This window comes from Puma concolor, chromosome F2 (genome assembly GCF_028749965.1).
Source record: "Puma concolor isolate L17-30 chromosome F2, mPumCon1.1.hap2, whole genome shotgun sequence".
Classification (NCBI taxonomy): domain Eukaryota; kingdom Metazoa; phylum Chordata; class Mammalia; order Carnivora; family Felidae; genus Puma; species Puma concolor.
This window is the reverse complement of record NC_141684.1, coordinates 36,024,718-36,044,018: the sequence shown is the minus strand read 5'-3', so window position 1 is coordinate 36,044,018 and position 19,301 is coordinate 36,024,718. Positions and strand designations below refer to the sequence as shown.

The 19,301-nt window shown below is 42.7% G+C and overlaps 1 protein-coding gene and 1 long non-coding RNA gene across 4 annotated transcripts in view; one reads left to right on the top strand and one right to left on the bottom strand.

Moving 5' to 3' along the window:
• The window catches only part of NCALD (neurocalcin delta), a 404,040-nt gene that overhangs the window by 107,455 nt on the left and 277,284 nt on the right, over window positions 1-19,301 (bottom strand). The window lies entirely within an intron of this gene.
• LOC147571939 (uncharacterized) lies at window positions 4,728-6,815 on the top strand. The gene is made up of 3 exons (XR_015247016.1): window positions 4,728-4,923; window positions 5,823-5,953; window positions 6,641-6,815. It is a non-coding gene; the product is annotated as an uncharacterized LOC147571939 (long non-coding RNA).

Sequence of the window (19,301 nt, the reverse complement as noted above, 5' to 3'; positions counted from 1 at the left end):
TTTTTAAAAATGTGTGTTTGTTTTTGAGAGCGCGTGCACACGCAAGAAGGGGAGGGGCAGTGAGAGAGGGGGACAGAGGATCCGAAGCAAGCTCTGTGCTGAACCCTGAGATCATGACCTTAGCCGAAGTCAGACACTTAACCAACTGAGCCACCCAGGTGCCCCTTATGATTTTTCTGAGTGAGCATTGTGATAGGTGCCAGGAATGCAATGGGCAGGTGGAGGAGACAAAAGTAATAATAAGTAGATGATTTCAATATAACATGGCGACTGAGAACTAACTCCATCACCTTCCACCACCCCCACTTGGACCATTTCTCACCTTGATCACTGCACTGTCTCCTAACAGGCCTCTACTTCTGCACTGGCCCCATGTTATGGACTGAATGCTTGTATAGAACCCCCCTCCACCAAACTGGTATGTTGAATCCCTACCCCCTAATGTGATGGTAGTAGGAGGTGGGCTGCACGGGAGGTGCTTAGGATGAGACGAGGCATGAGAGTGGAGCCCTCCCGAAGGCATTAGTGCTCTTATAAGAGTCCCAAGAGCGCTCGCTTCCCCTCTCTGCTCTCCACAGTGTCAGGATAAGTCAGCAGTCTACAGCCTGGAAAAGGATCCTCACCAGATCCCAGCCACGCTGTCACTCTGATCTCAGACCTCCAGCCTCCAGAAATAAGAAGTCAACTTCTATTGTGTACAAGCCACCCAGTCAGTCTCTGGCACTTGGTCACAGCAGTCGGAACAGACTAAGACACCCCACTCAGTCTATTCTCTGTAACGCAGCCAAAACAATCCTGTGACAACCCATGTCAAACCAAGTCATATCCCCTGCACAGAACCTACCAGGGATTTCCCATCTCACTTGGAGTAAAAGTCAAAATCTTTGCAAGCCTCCCAAGACTCTGCCAGTCTGCTAACTGCTTCCTCTCCTCCTTAACTAAACCCAGAGCACAATCCTTCCTCAGGGCTTTCGTCCTTAATGTTCCCTCTGTGCCGTAAGCTCTCTCCCCAGAACCTGCAGGACTCACGCTCTTAACCTCTTTATGATGCTGACTCCCGCATCATTCTCAGTGATGCTTCCTCTGATTGCTGGATTAAAAATTGCAGTGTATTCCCTGCAATGTACAACCTAATATCTTTCTCTCCTTTGTTTTTTCCCATAACATTTATCATTGGCCAATTTATTATATGTCTTACTCATTTTTTAAAGTGATGTATTTTCCCTGTGTACAATGTAAGTTTCCTGAGAGCTGGGATTATTGATGGTTTTGTTCACTGTCTATTTTGTATACCCACTATCTAGAATGCTGACATCGAGTAAATGATGAACACATATTTGTCGGATGGAAGGGTAATGAATGGCTGGCTGGCTGGATGGGAGGATGCATAGATGGAAAGATAGGTGGATGAATGGGTGGATGTCTACACAGGGTATTACGGGAGTGAAAGATGAGGACACACAACCTAGCCGGAGGCAATGGGCTTTAGGAAGGCAAATACTCCACTCCCCTGGTCACACTCTTCATGGGTTAATTAGACAATGATTATTAGGTCTCTTTCCCACTTTGATTCTTCATGACAGTTTTTTTTTTTCAGCGTTTATTTATTTTTTGGGGGACAGAGAGAGACAGAGCATGAACGGGGGAGGGGCAGAGAGAGAGGGAGACACAGAATCGGAAACAGGCTCCAGGCTCTGAGCCATCAGCCCAGAGCCTGACGCGGGGCTCGAACTCACGGACTGTGAGATCGTGACCTGGCTGAAGTCAGACGCTTAACCGACTGCGCCACCCAGGCGCCCCTCTTCATGACAGTTTTAAGTGTTAATTTTAATTTTTCCAAAAGCTATTTTTCTAGATAGCCTAATTGTCACTGCATAAAAGGTCAGCCTATTGGGTCTCATCTTTTAATAAAAGAAAAATGAATAAGTCACCTAGAGTCCAACAATTCCTTTATAATATTTTGACAGAAGATAACTTAAAGGATTTATAGGGAGCCTTTACGCATTGCACAAGATTTTCATGGTCACTATCCATTTTATTCCACAGTGTTATAAAGACTCCACTATATTTTACAGGCCTGGTTTTTATAAAGTTAACCTATGTTAGTTACATCCTGTAACATTTTGTGTATTTCTGGCATTAACTGTTTGTTACAAGAGCTTTCCTCTGTATGATTCAGCGAATGAATCATTTGGTCCTATCTTTATCTCGGTGGTCATATTCACCTAAAGTTTTCCATAAAACACTTTTTAATTAAAGAAGCAATTTAATTGTTGAAGATATATCATTCCCAGTGCATTTTCCTCTATGTGGTACACAAACATGCACACACAGGCGTACCCACACACATATACAACGTAAAGTGGTTCTTTAAATTCTAAATTATTAAAACAGAATCTAGCAAATACTCTAGGCTGAAACATATTGACAGCATACATGTTTTTATACCACTACACAACAAACATCCCACACTGCATCATCTGTTCTGATCCTTGCTTCTTCAGACATCCTGCAATATTTTCTTCTTCTATTCCAATAGTATGAGCTCACCAAAACAAAGGTATTTTGTTTGTCACTATAAATACTTTTTATGTATTACTTCAACCATCTTTAACAGCATCAGGAGGAGCAAGTATTTACCCAGTCATATGAGGCTTTTTTTTTTTTTTTACTAACAAGTAAAAAATCTCAAAAGAGGCTTTTTTAAAAAATTTTTTCTAATGTTTATTTTATTTTTGACAGAAAGAGACAGAACATGAGTGGGGGAGGGGCAGAGAGAGAGGGAGACACAGAATCGGAAGCAGGCACCAGGCTCCCAGCTGTCAGCACAGAGCCCGACGTGGGGCTCGAACCCACAAACCGCGAGATCATGACCTGAGCCGAAGTCGGACGCTCAACTGACTGAGCCACCCAGGCGCCCCTCAAAAGAGGCTTTTAAATATTTGTCAGTAAATTTGGCAAACATTTTAAGTACTGTTGAGGGGCTCCTGGCTGGCTCAGTTGGCAGAACATGTGACTCTTGCTCTTGGGATTGTAAGTTCAAGCCCCATGCTGGGCGTAGAGATTCCTTAAAAAGAATAAAATCTTAAAAAAAAAAAAAAAAGTACTGGGGCACCTGGGTGGCTCAGTCGGTTAAGCATCCAACTTTGGCTCAGGTCATGATCTCACGGCTCGTGGGTTTGAACCCCACGTTGGGCTCTGTGCTGACAGCTCAGAGCCTGGAGCCCGCTTTGGACTCTGTGTCTCCTTCTCTCTCTGCCTCTCCCCTGCTCATGCTCTGTGTCTCTTTCTTTCAAAAATAAATAAACATTAAAAAACAATAAAGTACTGTTGAGAATCACACGTCTCTACCCACCACTGGTGGGGGGTTGGTAAACTGTAGAGGTTTGTTTCATGTTCTAGATGTTTAGTTTTTAAGTGAATTATTAATCACAGTAACTTCCTAATGTCCTTGAGCTTATATTACAAGACACAATGGATACTTGGGTGACATTCATCATCGAGAATAGGGAAGGTAATTCACTTTGCAAAAATGTTTTGGCAACTTGCTAGCTTGGATGAGATTGTGGTTGTTTTCGGTATTGTATGATGGCTGACAATGAGCATACACCAGCAGTAACAGAAACATCGCTTGGCTGTTTCCTGGGCTTGGTGCGTGCTCGCGTCACTAGCATTACCCCCACTGATCATTTCTTTGCAAGAATCATTCTGGAAGTTGCTTGTTCACTCTGTCAGAGGAAGGAAGACAATGAAATCTTTAGGTTAAACACGGGTCAATGTAAAGCAATGTGCTGAAAGTGGACAAGCAAGCCAGGGGGGGGGTCTCTCTGCCCCTCGGGGATGTGGGCAGCCCCTCAATCCTCGGGAGACCACATGGGGAATATGTGATGCAGGGATGCCTGACATACAAAAAATGACAGAATGTGCTAGGCTCAGTCCATATTTAAAATGTTGGTAAAGCTTAATTTTTTTTTTTTGCTTTTTCACTTCTTCTTTTTTATTTTTTAGAAAAAAAAAACCTAAATAATTTTCTTTTTGCAAGCAGTAGATTATCTTGTGTACTCTCTAGAGTATAGTGGGCCACTTATTTTAGGGGCCACTGATTTAGTGGGAAGAGTACTAGCCACTTAGAGGGAAATTTCCTCATAAGCCTGCCAAGACAATGGTCTGTAAACTAAAAAGCCACAGCAGTGAAATAAATGATTATTACTGTTCAGGAAGATCTGTCTACCTGTGTCACTTAAATTATCTTAACCTAAGTCCATTGCCTTTTTGTGCACGCACTCTCAAAGCAATCCCCAATTCCCCAGAGAATCAGAATTGCGATAACCTGATAGACGAAACCTACCAAAGGATATCTGAAACCCTGAGTAGATGACTGCTTTGTAGCCTTTTCCATGAACCCCGAGAACCACCTCCTGAGGTCACAGACACCACACCCCCGCCCCCCAGACATCTTCTCTTCTGCCCCAGGAGTCAAGCCCCACTGAGCCCTCAGCACAGCCCGCTCAGTGGGAACTGCCATGTACTCCTTCTGACCTCATCTAGAATATTGCAGAATTAGATGACCAACCACGGTTCACAGTGGGCTCCACTCCCATCATTTCAGCCTGAACCCACAGAAGCCCTAGTCCTTGTCAAGAAGTCCAAATTTCTCATGACTCCAGAGGCATAAAGATTCTCACAAAGCAGCCCTGATTCTTAGAGTGTCTCTTTTATCAGCAACAATGGAAACATTCTCCTTTATGTTTTGCCAGTACAGATAAAGTCCTGTTGAACAAAGAGTCCTCTTGAACAAACCAGATCTGCCTCTAGGTTTTGCCAGGGCTGTCTCCTCAGCACAACTCTCCAGACCAAAGAGGAAAGAACATATATGGAGTGGTTCCTATATGCCAGACTTCTCCATCTGGTCTGCATTTGAAGGTAGGTTATATCTCATTTACATGCACTCCACCCTCAATAACAAAGAAATGCAAATCCTCCTTTCTCTATCCCCTCCAGTGGAAAGAAACACTCCTCTCCCCTTCTCCCTCCTTCTCACTCTCCAGGCCCATAAACCCAGGGGCCTCCTATGGGGTCTCTAATAGCCTGACCCTTGTGCCTAAGGCAGGGAGTTCAGACCCATACATGTGACAAAGCATCTTCTTTCTCTGCCCTCAAAAGTACATTGCATTTGATTCTCTTTATCTTGATTTCTACAATTTTTTTTGAGTGAAAAGGAGAGAGAGAGAGAAAGAGAGAGAGAGAGAACCCACCCACGCAAGCAGGGGAGGCACAGAGGGAGAGGGAGAGGGAGAGAGAGAGAGAGAGACAGAGAGAGAGAGAGAGACAGAGAGAGAGAGAGAATCCCAAGCAGGCTCCACACTGTCAGTGCAAAGGTGGACGTGGGGCTCAATCCTGTGAACTGTGAGATTGTGACCTGAGCCAAAATCAAGGGTCAGACGCCTACCCAACTGAGCCACTCAGGCGCCCCGCCACAATAATTGTTTTTGTTGTTTCCCAGCACATAGGAAGTTCGACAATCAGAAACAATTTCCTTTTTATAATGACAGTAAAATGTTAGAATCAATACCAAGTCTATTGAATTTATGGTTCTATTTACAGTGAAAATAAAATCTAACATAGCCCCCAAAGAACTAGGCTGCCTCAGGTAGCAATTGCATCAAACCTGAAATATGAGAAATAGGTTATGTTTGTTGTTTTAAAGGAACACCTGACTCCAGGGGCCTACTCAACAACAGACATGTTTGAGATTAATGAGGATTTTTCCTTATATAAACAGTGAAAACTCCAACATAAATATTGTGCATTCTGACCTCCAGATTCCTTATAGACAACTGTGTTCTTGTCACCCCTGAGAACCTGGTCATGGCCAGGGGTCTGAATAGATGGGGACTCATCATTTACCTGCCAGATCTGAAATGACCAGGTCAGCCATATCTGTCCTGCAGAGGTAAGTCTTTCACTGTTATTTTTAGAAAAGTGCCCAGCTTGGCAAACCATCGGTTTTCAGCCACCACCACTGCACCCCCCCCCACCCCACCCCACAGCCTGCATCAGGAGAGACTACAAGGTCATGGTAGCTTGCTCTTAAGATTCTTCATTGCTACAGCTTCCCCTTGCACTCTGAGAATCTGCCCAGGCCTCAGTTTCCCCATATGTCAGATGAAGGAGTCAGACTAGCCAAGTGCAGCTCAGATTTTAATGCAAGACACAAATCCCCTGGGGATCTTGTTGAATTGCAGATTCGAATTCAGTAGGTTTGGGGTGGGGCCTAAAATTCTGCATTTCTAGCAAGGTCTCAGGGGATGCTAATGCTGCTGTCCGTTGCATGGACACACTTTGAGTAGCAAGCAGTTAGATGACTTCTAAAGAAACTTCTCGTGCAGCAGTTTTTTCCTATTCAAAATGGTGCAAAAAGGTTAAGCAACAAATGCTGCAACATAATACAGAAAAGCTAAATATCTAAAGAGAGAAGTCCCTTATCCTTAACCCAGTTCAGCAGACTGTCTAATCTGCTTTGGCCAGGACTGTTAATAGGTTAGTTTAACCAAGCACATAGGATCTCCAATGTCTACATATTTATTCACCTTTTTTCCCCATGACTAATGAAAATAAATTATTTTGCTTTTTTTTTTAGAATGCTGTTGCCTCAGGAAAATTCAATAATTGGCCCCCAACTCAGACATCGTGAGGCTGAACTGTTATCCAAACTGGAAAGGAGAGAGAGACAGACAGACAGACAGACAGACAGACAGGCAGAGAGGTATTTGAAGGTGGTGAGTATCCCAATTTAAAATAAAATTCATAATTCTCAAAGAGTGAGGAAAACCGTCCCCCTTCTCTTACCTTAAGTTTGGGCTGAAAGGAATAGTTAGCAGACGAGAAAAGCAACTGATCTGAATGAATCTGGGAGTGGTAAAGCTGGCATTCAGCTTTCTCATTCTGGATGAGAGACTGGCTTCTGTGACTTGTAAGAATTTATAGGAAGTTAATTAACCACCTGGGACAGATGGCCATTGTTTTGTAATAACCCCAGGGAAGGTAAGTCCATTCTTCCCTCCATAACTGGCAAGGAAGAGGTAGAAAAGGGACATTATTGGTGTCTTCTGGGGACGGGGGGGGGGGGGGGGGGGAGATTTGTAAATGCTGGAATGGTGCCAGGGTCCATATGTTCAGAACTGGCTGGAGGAAATACAGGGAGCATGGAACAGAGGAAGGAGGGTGTATAAGTGTATGCAAGAGGCATTAATCACCACATGTACGTCACAGCTTTCTCTACAGTCCACCTGTCTGATGTGTGAGGACATGCCAGTGCCTCCCTGAGAGGACGAGTGTCACCCAGATGCCCAGGAAAAGCCTGTAGGCTTAACATGCCCAAAGCCTGAGCTCATGGGAGCCAGGCTTCAACTTCTGCTGGAAACATCTTTTCCACCAGCAACTAGGCTTTTTCCGTGCTCAGTGCACACACCAGGTGTGGTTAGGCCACCTGCCGGGCCTTCAGTTTCCCAGTTTCCTGGTTCCTCAGTCCTCTCCTTATCCCAACTGGAACTCCATGCTGGCCCTGCTTTAGGTACTGATCTGCTCAAAAACCCATTTGAAAGCCTTCCCCATCCTTCTGGGCTGCTGACTAATGCAACAAAGGGATCTAAACTGATGGGTAGCATGTATATAGCATTATCCCTTCTAGGAATAGCTTGCATTTGAACAAGGTCTTTGAACAGTGGGGCAATGCCTTACTCCCGAATAGTAACTCCAATAATATAACACAATGAACCCATAGAAGAAACGTGATGGGGAAAATGAGTTGAAGACACTTTATCTACCCATCCTTCCTGAAGGACTAGGTTGATATCAGCCCAGGTTCTGGCCAAGTTAAACTGTACCAAGGGTTTTGAGACAGTGCTCCTTTTCAATATGGCTGGTTTTATCACTTCCACCTGTTGTTGATCGGAGAGGGTTAGAGGTGGGTGAGTGCAGTGAAGGTGCTGGTCAAAGCATCTGGAGGCCTGAGTCCTGAGCTTGCCTCTGCTTCTCATGCGCTGTGAGATCTTGGACAAGTCACCTCATTTCTCGCTAGCCGTGACATCTTCCCAGAAACAAATCTATGCTACACAAGGAGGAGCCTGAAGAGTTGGTGAACAGCTACCTGTCTGTCACCCAGAGTCTCCTCAACTGAACATACCTGGTGACCAAAGATGACAAATTATAGAACGATATTGAACAGTGGTAAGGCAGAATCACATTAGGCCTCGCAACCCAAAGGCTGGTATCACCTGGGGTCTACAAAGGATCCCTGGTGTTCATAAAAAGCATGGTGAGATCCAACCTGCACTACTACTGGATGCCAGAATCACAAAGACATGGAGTTCCTCCTGAAAATAATAAATCCATGGATATGATATAAACATTATTTATCCAATGTAGAACTACATTTCATACTGAAAGGAGGAGGCCGGGCTATGGCTCATGGAAGCTTCTCTTTTTCTATTTGAAGAGCAAAGATGAATACAGTCAAGTACAATAAGGGGATTAAGAAAGACACACTGGATTTAACCTATTTCTCTCTTGGCCCGGGACACAGCAGTCATTCTTTTCCACCGTTACTATCACTAATCAGACAGTGACCCAGTTTCAGAGGACACAGGCATTTAGAAACACAAATGAAAAGATATGCAAATTGTGTTCAGTTTTCGGAGGAAAGTTCAATGAAATAGGTCAAAGTATCTGAACCTACACCTCTTTCTGCTTCTGAGCAGTACTCACAGGGAGATTTAGTTATTTTCCTGGGCATTGGTGCCTTCACAATTTGCCCATTGCCTGGGCAAATGTAGAAACAGGCCTGCAGCAGTAGTTTCCAAACTGTGTCCTGGGGAACCCCTTGTAGACTCAAATGGAGCAAATCAATGGACATTAGTCCTCATATCCAACTCCACTTTTGTCTCTCTGACATACCACACTTCGGTGTAAAATTTTCTTTAAATAAAGGATTCTTCGGCTAAACAACATCTGAAAACCCCCGGTAGACATCACCGCTCATTTCCAATTCTAACATTTCATGATTAGTCCTCATGACTAGAACAATCTCAGTAAAAGCCTCCATTCATCCCACAGTAAGACACTTTTTCAGCTCTAAATTTTAAATTACCGTTAAGAAAGCAAAACTAGGTTGGCCCAATCTCTTAATTCTCTGTATGTGTCTATCAGGAAGTATTTAAGTCTTAAAGTTAGTCTCAGTCGTGTTGAAGAATATACAATGAAATCCTTCATGGCCCGAAGAGAAGAATCTTGGTAGATTCAAAATAATTATTAGTTAAATCAAATTTTTATATATCAAATGTAGATAACCCTAATTTCAAAAATCTCTAATAAATTTGATTTTTAGTGTGACCTCTAACAGTTGTTCTCAAGCCCAGCACCTGCTTTGTCAACCCTGCTGCTTTGATAGAGTTAAGGGATCCTTCTTGTACCAAGATGTGGGGGAACTCTCCATTGCCAATTGCTTCACTGAGATGTACTTTTACAACACCCCAGAGCAACAATAATCTTATTTTCCCATTAGTAATCAAGATATGCTTTCTCACAGTTGCTATTCTTCCTGTGATCTTGAACCTGCATGCCCTGTCTTTGGTTGATGCCATTCCTGAGCTATAAACCCACTGAGAATAAAACAGAACCTTCTCAGTATCTAGCATGGTTCTTTGTGTACAATAGATACCCAATAAATAAGTAAACATTAGTGTAAGACACACGTGACAAAGACCAATATATGTAAATCAAACCACTTAATTCTATTACCTGCTAACATTTGGATATCTATGCAAGTCCATCATATCTTGTTATATAAACAAAATGTGCCTAGGAACTCCCCAAGTAGGAACTTTGGCTCCAATTTTCAACAGCAAACGTTACTTCCTACTTTTTTTTAAATCTGGACACAATCACTGCCACTGGGGCTCCCACTGGTGTTCACCCCCTCTCATTACTGATAGGCGTCACCATTCTCCTCCACAGACAAACCACTGAGATTACAAATATAAATCTTGTTCCCTTAGCCAGCGTTCCCACCTACCTGCAAAAATACCCAAAATAACCAAGTCCAGAGAGATCACTGTGGATCTTCATCAAAACCCTGATCCCTGCCACCAGAGCATGCAACTGGCCCTTGTCTGGGTTATGATAGTCTCTCAACCCAGTGATGGAGACTTCATTGGAATGTCAAGTGAGCTGGCAGAGGTGGCTAATGTTTTATGGGCTGGTAAATGTCTCAAAACAGAAACATATCCTCTGCTGCAATTCTGTGTGCTGCTCTGTCTCTTCTCTCTCCACATGAGGACCTTGAGGCAGGAGTCATATCTATCTTGTTCAGTCTTAGGTGCCCAGGTCCTAGCACAATGTCTAGCATGTGGTAATTGTTGAATGACTGGATGGATAAAAGGAATACAAAGTCAATTGGTGAGCCATTATTGGTATGGTATGTAGCCATTTTTGTTGTGACAACAATCTGATTCTCTAATAGAGTTTAAAAAAAGGTAATATACTTCAAGTTCATATAGCTTTCTGTGGTCATTAGTATTTAAAACTTTCCCCCCAAAATTAACACTTTCAAGAAACAGGAAAAATTCTGGAGAAGTTCACACTAAATGATCTAGGGTAAGATCAGTGTACTCCAGATGTTTCGTAAGCGAAGTCACCCCTCATTCATTCATTGAGATCAAAATCTGACAGTAATATTTGGTGTTTCATTGGAGGGTCGTTGGATGGACCACTGCTTTATTTTGTCAATATGCATGTTTTACTTAAAGAGCATTACTTCATGGCACTTTTATAGGTAATAGAACATGGATAATATTGGAGCTCAATGTAATAACTAACGCTCACAACAAGATTCCTAAGTCAAGAAGTGAAGCACATTCTAGGCCCTTTTACTGAGGCAGGGATATACTTAATTTTTTTTTTTATCCAGAAAATGGTTCAGCACATATATGCTTATGTTTTAGCTACCTGTTCACCAGGCTACTGGGTAACACCTCCTTCTACATCAATGCTGGTAAATATAGGATACCATAGTAACAGTGAGAGCTTAATGCAACATTCCTTTACTGAGCACCAGCCAAAAGCCAGAAAACATATAAGGCACTGGTGATATCGAAGTAAGTAAGATAACGTCCCTACCTTCAAAGAGTTCACAGTCCAGTGCTGAGGAAAGCTGTCTGTTGGACAACTAGAATTCTGTGCCAGGTCTGTGGTGACCAGCGAAGTGGAGGAAGTGTCGTCGGCACACAGGAAGGAGGGTATAATTAAGCCTGTGTGGGGAGGGTTGAAGATGGTTTCTCAGAAGAAGTGGGTTTACACAATGAGAGATCACTTGGTGAGCGTTAAAATGGCCTCTAAGGAATGCTGGCGAGGATGAACAGAAAAGGGAACCCTTGCCCACTGTTGGTGGGACTGTTGACTGGCACAGCCATTATGGGACACTATGGACGATCCTCAAAAAATTAAAAATAGAATTATCATATGATCTAGCGATTTCATTTCAAATTCATAGAAAAAGAGATCAGATTTGTGGTTTCCAAAGGCAGGGGGTAGGAGGAAGGGAAATTTGAAGAAGGTGGTCAAAAGGTGCAGACTTCCAGTTTTAAGACAAATGAGTAGTAGGGTACTAGGAAGGTGAGTACAGCCTGGTGATGACAACATATAACATGCGGTAAAGTTGTAAAGAAAGTAAATCTTAAGAGATCTCATCACACCAATTTTTTTCATTTTTTTCTTTCTTTTTTTTTAATGTTTTTTTTTTTTATTTTTTAAAAAAAAATTTTTTTTTTCAACGTTTATTTATTTTTTGGGACAGAGAGAGACAGAGCATGAATGGGGGAGGGGCAGAGAGAGAGGGAGACACAGAATCAGAAACAGGGTCCAGGCTCTGAGCCATCAGCCCAGAGCCTGACGCAGGGCTTGAACTCACGGACCGCGAGATCGTGACCTGGCTGAAGTCGGACGCTTAACCGACTGCGCCACCCAGGTGCCCCTTTAATGTTTATTTTTGAGAGAGAGAGAGAAAGACAGAGTATGAGTGGGGGGTGGGCAGAGAGAGAGGGAGACACAGAATACGAAGCAGGCTCCAGGCTCAGAGCTGTCAGCACAGAGCCCGACGCGGGGCTGAACTCATGAACCACGAGATCGTGACCTAAGCCCAAGTCATATGCTTAACCAACTGAGACATCCAGGTGCCCCTCTTTCTCTTTTTATTGTATCCACATGAAAGGATGGATGTTAACTACATGTACTGTGGTAATCATTTCACAATATATGTAAGTCAAAACCACCATGATGCATATCTTAAACATATACAGTAACGTGTATCAATTCTATGCCAATGAAACTGGAAAAAAAAAATAAAAAGAAGAAGTAGAGTTTAAACTGGGTTTTGGTAGAGGGCCTAGGTGGTGGGGAGGGGAGAGAATCTAGACTTTGGAATTCCCAAAAACTAAGGAACAGAGGAAAAGAAAACGTTGTGTGTCCTGTTCATGGAATGGTCACAAGCCCTGTGCAGTTGTAGTTTAGCTACATGGAGGGTTGGGGTGGGCAGCACAATGGGATGTAAGGCTTGAGAGATATCATAATGATATTATAATGACATATATATGATGATAATATATATCATATATATATATATAGATGATAATATTATCATCTAAAAGGCCATACTAAGATAATTGGCCTTCACTGGCAGCAACAAAAGGGGCTTTCCATGAGGAGAATGACCAGTGGCTCTACTAAAGGGTGACTCAGAGGGCTTGATACTCCTGTCCCCAATCAAATAGCTGTCATAAAAAATACAGTTGGTATCATACACGTTTGCTCTGCAAACATGCATTCAAGACAAGTTCCTCAGCCTTCTTCTATACTGCAGTCCCTAAATATGTAGAAATTCAGGAGCCACCCCTGAGGGCTTCCATATTCCACAAGGATGTGTATGCATAAAGTCAAATATATCTAGAATATAGTCAAAATGAGTGGCTTGCCTTCCTTATTTCAGTCATGGCACTGTACCAAAGGTAAGTTGGAGTAATGAGGAATGCTCAGGTTGCTGAGAGGAAAATAGAGACGCTTGACTTGGATTCAGTCTTGGAGGGCAGGGATCTCGCCAATTAACTCCAGACTCCCTGTGGCACAAGCTGTATATGTTGGCAGTCAAATAACCGAGAACCGATTGTGTCACCCCAGGCAGTGTTAAATTAGATGTATAGCATATCTTCCACAGCTATTAATAGTAAAGAGCCTAGAGCCATTAGAAATATGCCCATGTAATAAGGAAATGAAGTGCTCTTAAATGTGTAAAACATCATTATCTGTCATCTATAGGCAACTAAATAGAAAAACACAGCTTTAGAGCATCTTCAAACTTAACGAATATTCCTGTGAAGACCATAGGTCTATAATAAACTGGAGACTGAATGAAATCCTGGTTCTGGCTTCTAGACACTGGCTAAAAGAAATGAAGTAACTGCAAAAAAAAAAAAAAAATGTACGTGAAGGCACAGGAGCACGTACCAATGAATATATTTGTGGTGATTCTTTAAAAAATGAAGTCGGAGGCAAGCTGTTTGTGACTGTTTAAGCAAAAGTGACACTGAGTAGACCATGTAAAGTGCAGCCTATAAAACAGGAAACGCCTTGCAATTTAAGCTAACTATGGACTTTTTACTATATGGAAAGCTAATACATTATAACATACATAAAAGTAAGTACATGATCACTTTTAACAAAATCAGACTCCATGAAACTGTAAGCCAATTTGGCTACATCTTCTATATCACTTCTTTCATTTTTATTTGAGGAAAAAAATGTGATCATGCAAACAGCAGCCATAAAGCAAACAGGACAAATTATATATTTGCAAAGGAAATTGCAGGTCACAGTACTGATTTGTTTAAATCTAGCTACCTTTGGTAGAAACAAATGTGCCTATCATTCACATATATAAATCATATTTAATGTTTGCAAAGAAGTTTAAAAGTTGTTGAGGTATTATTTAAACCACAAATATATTTTATTATACCATTTATTACGTACGGTAAAATGTCACATGGGTGGATATAAAAACCTCATCATTGATTACGATGCCTAAAGAGCTACTCTGCAAAATTATAAAAGTAATTTAAGTATATACTAACAATATACTAAAACAAGGTCATTAATGTCTTTTATTTTTTTAAAGATTTTTAAAAGTTTATTGGGTGGGGGGAGCATGAGTGGGGGAGGGGCAGGCAGGGAGGGAGAGAGAGAATCCCAAGCAAGCTCCATGCTGTCAGCACAGAGCCCTGATGTGGGGCTCAATTTCATGAACCAAGAGTTCATGACCTGAGCCAAAAACAGGAGTCAGACTCTTAACCAACTGAGTCACCCAGGCACTCCTCATTACTGTCCTTTAAATATCAAAACCCATGAATTCAACACAGTGACTAAGGCATTATTATAACCGGAGTGGTGAAAACCAGCGACAAGAGTGACAGACTACCATATTTTTATATTCTTAGTTCTGTTTATGTGTCGACTGCAGTCTCAGAGGTTCTAAAAGGGCGTATTCAAATTCATTTCCAAATCATCATTTGTTTTCTTCTCTTTTCTAACTTTAGTCTGTACAAATCTTTCTGGTTCACTCGGGCCTCTGACACACAGGTGTAGACACGGGGCCAGCTGGCCAGTCTAATCAGATCAGCTTCCAACCCTCAGGGGCGCTGCAGTGGGCACCCAGCTAGACTCACAAGGAGGTGCTGCACACGTAGTTTCATCCACTGCAGACACTGCTTCTTGCCCCCCACTCCCCACCCCTCTTCCCTTCTTCTAACACAGGGTTCCTCAATCTCGGCACTGTTGGCATTTTGGCTAGATAATTCTTTGTTGAGGGGACTGCTTTGTATGATGCTTAGCAGCATTCCTGGCCTCTACCCACCAAATACCAATAGCAACTCTCTCCACTGGCTCCTAGATTTAACAACCAAAAATATCTTCAGACATTCCCAAACGCCCCTTGAGTTAGGGGTAGGAAGGTGAAATCACCCTGGATGACAACCACTCTTCTTCCGGGACCCTGTTGACGACCTTATCCCCGTCACTCTGTGAGCATCTACAAGCTGTAAGGGAGGTGGCCTCTCTTCCCAGCCAAAGAAGGTAAATCTTTGTTGGCCCATATCAGTTATGGTGGTCCCATTCCCGTTCTCAGCCCTTGGTTTACACAGGGACATGTGACACAACTCCGGCCAAGGAGACATGAAAAGAAATCTGCAGAGGGGCCCCGGTGCAAGGGTTCCTCACTCTTGGGTGTCCCTTGGGTATACCACACACACACACACACGCACGCACGCACGCACGCACACATACATGTATCCACATACACCCCTTGGGGTGTATGACAAATAAAGAAAAATAAATAATGGAAATAATAGAGTGAAAAAAGGGGTGGAAGGTGTGTATTAGTTCGCTAGGGCTGCCATAACAAAGCAGCATAGCCTAAGTGTCTTAAACAACAGAAATTTATTGTCTCACAGTTTTGGAGGCTAGAAGTCCAAGATAAAGGTGTCACCAAGGTGGTTTCTTCTGAGGCCTCTTTCCTTGGCTTGTAGATGTCCATCTTCTCCCTCTGTCTTCACAGTGTCTTTCCTCTTTCCATCTCTGTGTCCAAATTTCCTCTTTTTTTTTTTTTTTTAAGGACACCCATACTGGATTAAGACTAATGACTTCATTTGAATGTCATTACCTCTTCAAAGACTTTATCTCCATATCTAGTTACACTCTGACTAGAGGTTAGAGCTTCAACATGCGAATTTGGGGGGAGGGATGCAATTGAGCCCATGACAAGGCAAGAGACAAAGAAGAAAGGGAGGCAGATGACAAGAAGACAAAAAGAGAGAAGTGGATGTGTCTATTGGGAATTATTTCCTCTGTAGGTGATAGAAATTACCAGTATTCAAATAAGACTGTGCTTTTCTCACTAATATTACAAAGTCTGAACATACGTAGTTTGCTAATACTGGGTCAGCTGGTAAAAAAAAAAAAAAGTCACAAAAAAACAGGCTCTTTCACTATTTCCAATCTATTACCTTTGGATTTGGCATCCTAATGCTTGTTGTCTCCTGGTCACAAAATGGCTATTACAACCCCAGACATCATGCCTGCCCTCAAGGTAGGAAGACAGGGAAGAAGGCTGTACCAATGATCTTCCTCCTACTCCTGCTCCTTTTATATAGAAACAAAATCTGTCCCAGGAGGCCCCCAGTATATTCCCACTTATGTCTCATTGGCCGTAACTGGGTCATGTGGCCAGCCCTGGCTGCCACGGAATCTGGCAGAGCAAATATCTGGCTTTCCAGAAACTTTGGTCACAGGCAGCAAGGAAGCAGGTGATTGAGAGAGCTATTAGATTAGTCAATCAGCCATATTTATCCAGGGGAAAGAAGGAGAGAGGAGAGAAAAGAATAGGAGGGGGCTGAAGGGAAGACAAGAAAGGGAAACTTATCTACAATCATTATTAATTACTATATACAAAAAAGCAAGGTTTTCATATGCCACTCTTTCCGGGGTGTTCCCCTCGCCTGTTGATTGGCTATTACAACATACAACAGCTTACCTCAGCATCTAAATAATTTCCCATCTTTTGGCCTAAACATAAAATGTATTTAACAATTACTTCTTGATAAGGAGTTGAAAGTGGATAATAATAAACTGCATGTCTACCACATGGAACATAGTCCTCAGCACATAGTAGATACTTACTAAACATCGGTTGAATGAATGAACTCAACCAATCCAGATCAATGCAAAAAGAGCACATGGCATCTACTCCACAAGGAATCATTAGGATTTCTTCGTTGTGAAAACTTATTAGGAATGCAAATTCTTAGGCCTCACTCCAGACCTACTGAGTCAGGACTAGGTAGAGTCAGCAATCTGTGTCTTAAACATTCTACAGAGGTGTGGAGGCATGTTAAAGCTTCTGAACACACACACACACACACACACACACACACACACACACACTCAACTATCTCTGTCCATAATTTTAGGGCCATGGATATTTTATTCACCATAATTTCCTTTCTGTGTTACATTGATCATCTCAAGACAATATTCTGTTCTAAGGATTTTGTTTAAATTTCTTACATGTTATGAAATATTAAAACGTAGAGTACAGAGAAAAATACAAAACACCCACGTACACACTCTTAGGATTTAACAGCTGTTAACATGTGCCATGGTTGTTGCATGTCTTTTTAAAGTTGTGAGGCCTGGCACTGTTCTCTCCCATCCTTCCAACCCTCTCTGACGGATGGTCTCTGTTCCTAAGCATCCTGAGCTTTTCCTGCTGCTTCCTAAATCCCAGGCTAAGAGAGGCAAGCATGTGATGGAAAGCGCATGGTCTCCGGTGTTCTCCCAGAGGCCTGGTTAACAGCAATTTGCATCACCTGGAGCTCTATTACCTTGTCCCTTAGGTTCTTTTTTTTTTTTAATTATTTTTTTTTTTACTTTTTATTTATGTATTTTGAGAGAGACAGAGCATGAGCAGGGGAGGGGCAATGAAAGAGGGAGACACAGAATCCAAAGCAGGCTCCAGGTTCTGAGCTGTCAGCCCAGAGTCTGACGCACGGCTCAAACTCACGAACCGCGAGATCATGACCTGAGCTGAAGTCAGACACTCAACTGACTGAACCATGCAGGCGCCCCAGTCCCTTAGGTCCTGACGACAGATGCTGATACTGGCTTCATGTTCAGACACCCAGGAGGGAGGTTGAGAATGAGCTGAATTACCAATATCACATGCTACTTGTCCAAAGTGCAACGCTAAATTCTTTTGTTTCTTGTTAAGTTTAAGAGCAACGTTCTTTCACAGGAGACCCACCATCAAAAGAGAAAAGAGAATAGCAAACTCAGCTAATGGCATCGATGCTGGGAGGAGTGAGTTCTAATTCTGGCAATATTGTGCGGGGTGCTTGTTCCCTGTGCACTGTTTACTCCACATGATGGAGGAAAGAAAATACTACCTGATTCTTAAATATAAGTAGGCTTATAAAGTACTTCCACGCATACTTTCCCATTTGATGACAAATGATATCTTTGTTGCCCATGGTGGCCCCAGCACCCAGCACGGTACCTGCTACACTGTGGGCCCCAACCAGGTGTTTGTTAAATGAATGACAGAACGATGACTCAAGTGATAGGTCCAGAATTTCTGGGAAGGAAGGGCCTGGGTGGTTATCTTGCTGGACTTGAGCCATTAGAACAGTGCTTCTCTAATGATTTCAGGAGGCGAAAAGCCTGTGTCTGGGTCTAGGGACCACACTTAGAAAACTACTTTTTTGGGTACCCAACAGAGTCCATTTGCGGGGGGCTTTCCATCCTATCCAAAAGCAGGATTTTTGTATCCTTAGCTTGGTAAGGACTGCAGGCTGCCTACCAAATGTCCATGATCTCTTTCACCTCCTGGAAGAATGCCAATTTTATTGAGAGCAATAACATACCTAGCTTCAAGAACACTATTTTTCAGACACCTTTCAGCTACAAATGTCCATCTGACAGTTTTACCAATGAAATGTAGGTGGAAGTCACCAGGTGGCCCTTGTAGGAAAGCCTTTTAAAGGGGATTGGCTGAATGTTTCTCTGTTGGTATCTTATACCAACCAGTCTGTCCACCAGAAATTTCTCACTTTCCTCCTTCTTTCCTGGAATGTGAACATGATGCCTGGAGGGGTTCAGCCACATGGGGACCACAGGTGACAAGCAAATGCTAAAAATGCTTGAATGGACAAAGGTGCCTGGGTCCCTGATGACATTATGGGCTATTGTGCCAGCTCTGGACTGCCTACCTCTAGACCTCTGATGATGTGAAAAAAGGAAAACCTGTAATTTATGTAAGCCGTTGTTTCGGGATCTGTGTTATTTGTAGCCAATGAAATTCTTTCTTTTTTTAAATTTATTTTGGGGTGGGGGGTGGGGTAGAGAAAGAAGGAGAAAGAGATTCTGAAGCAGGCTGCATGCCTTCAGTGTAGAACCCAGCACAGGGCTCAATCCCACGAACTGTGAAATCATGACCTGAGCCCAAACCAAGACTCAGACGCTAAACTGACTGAGCCACCCAGTGTCCCTGAAGCCAACGAAATTCTTAACTAAAACACCTACCATTTTTAAAGACCCCAGTGCTGGATGTGGAGATGTTAAATATAAGATATGTTTCCCACCCTCATGGAGCTTACGGTACAGCTGTGGAGACAGGAAATAGACACTGCTCTTGGGTGAATGTGAGA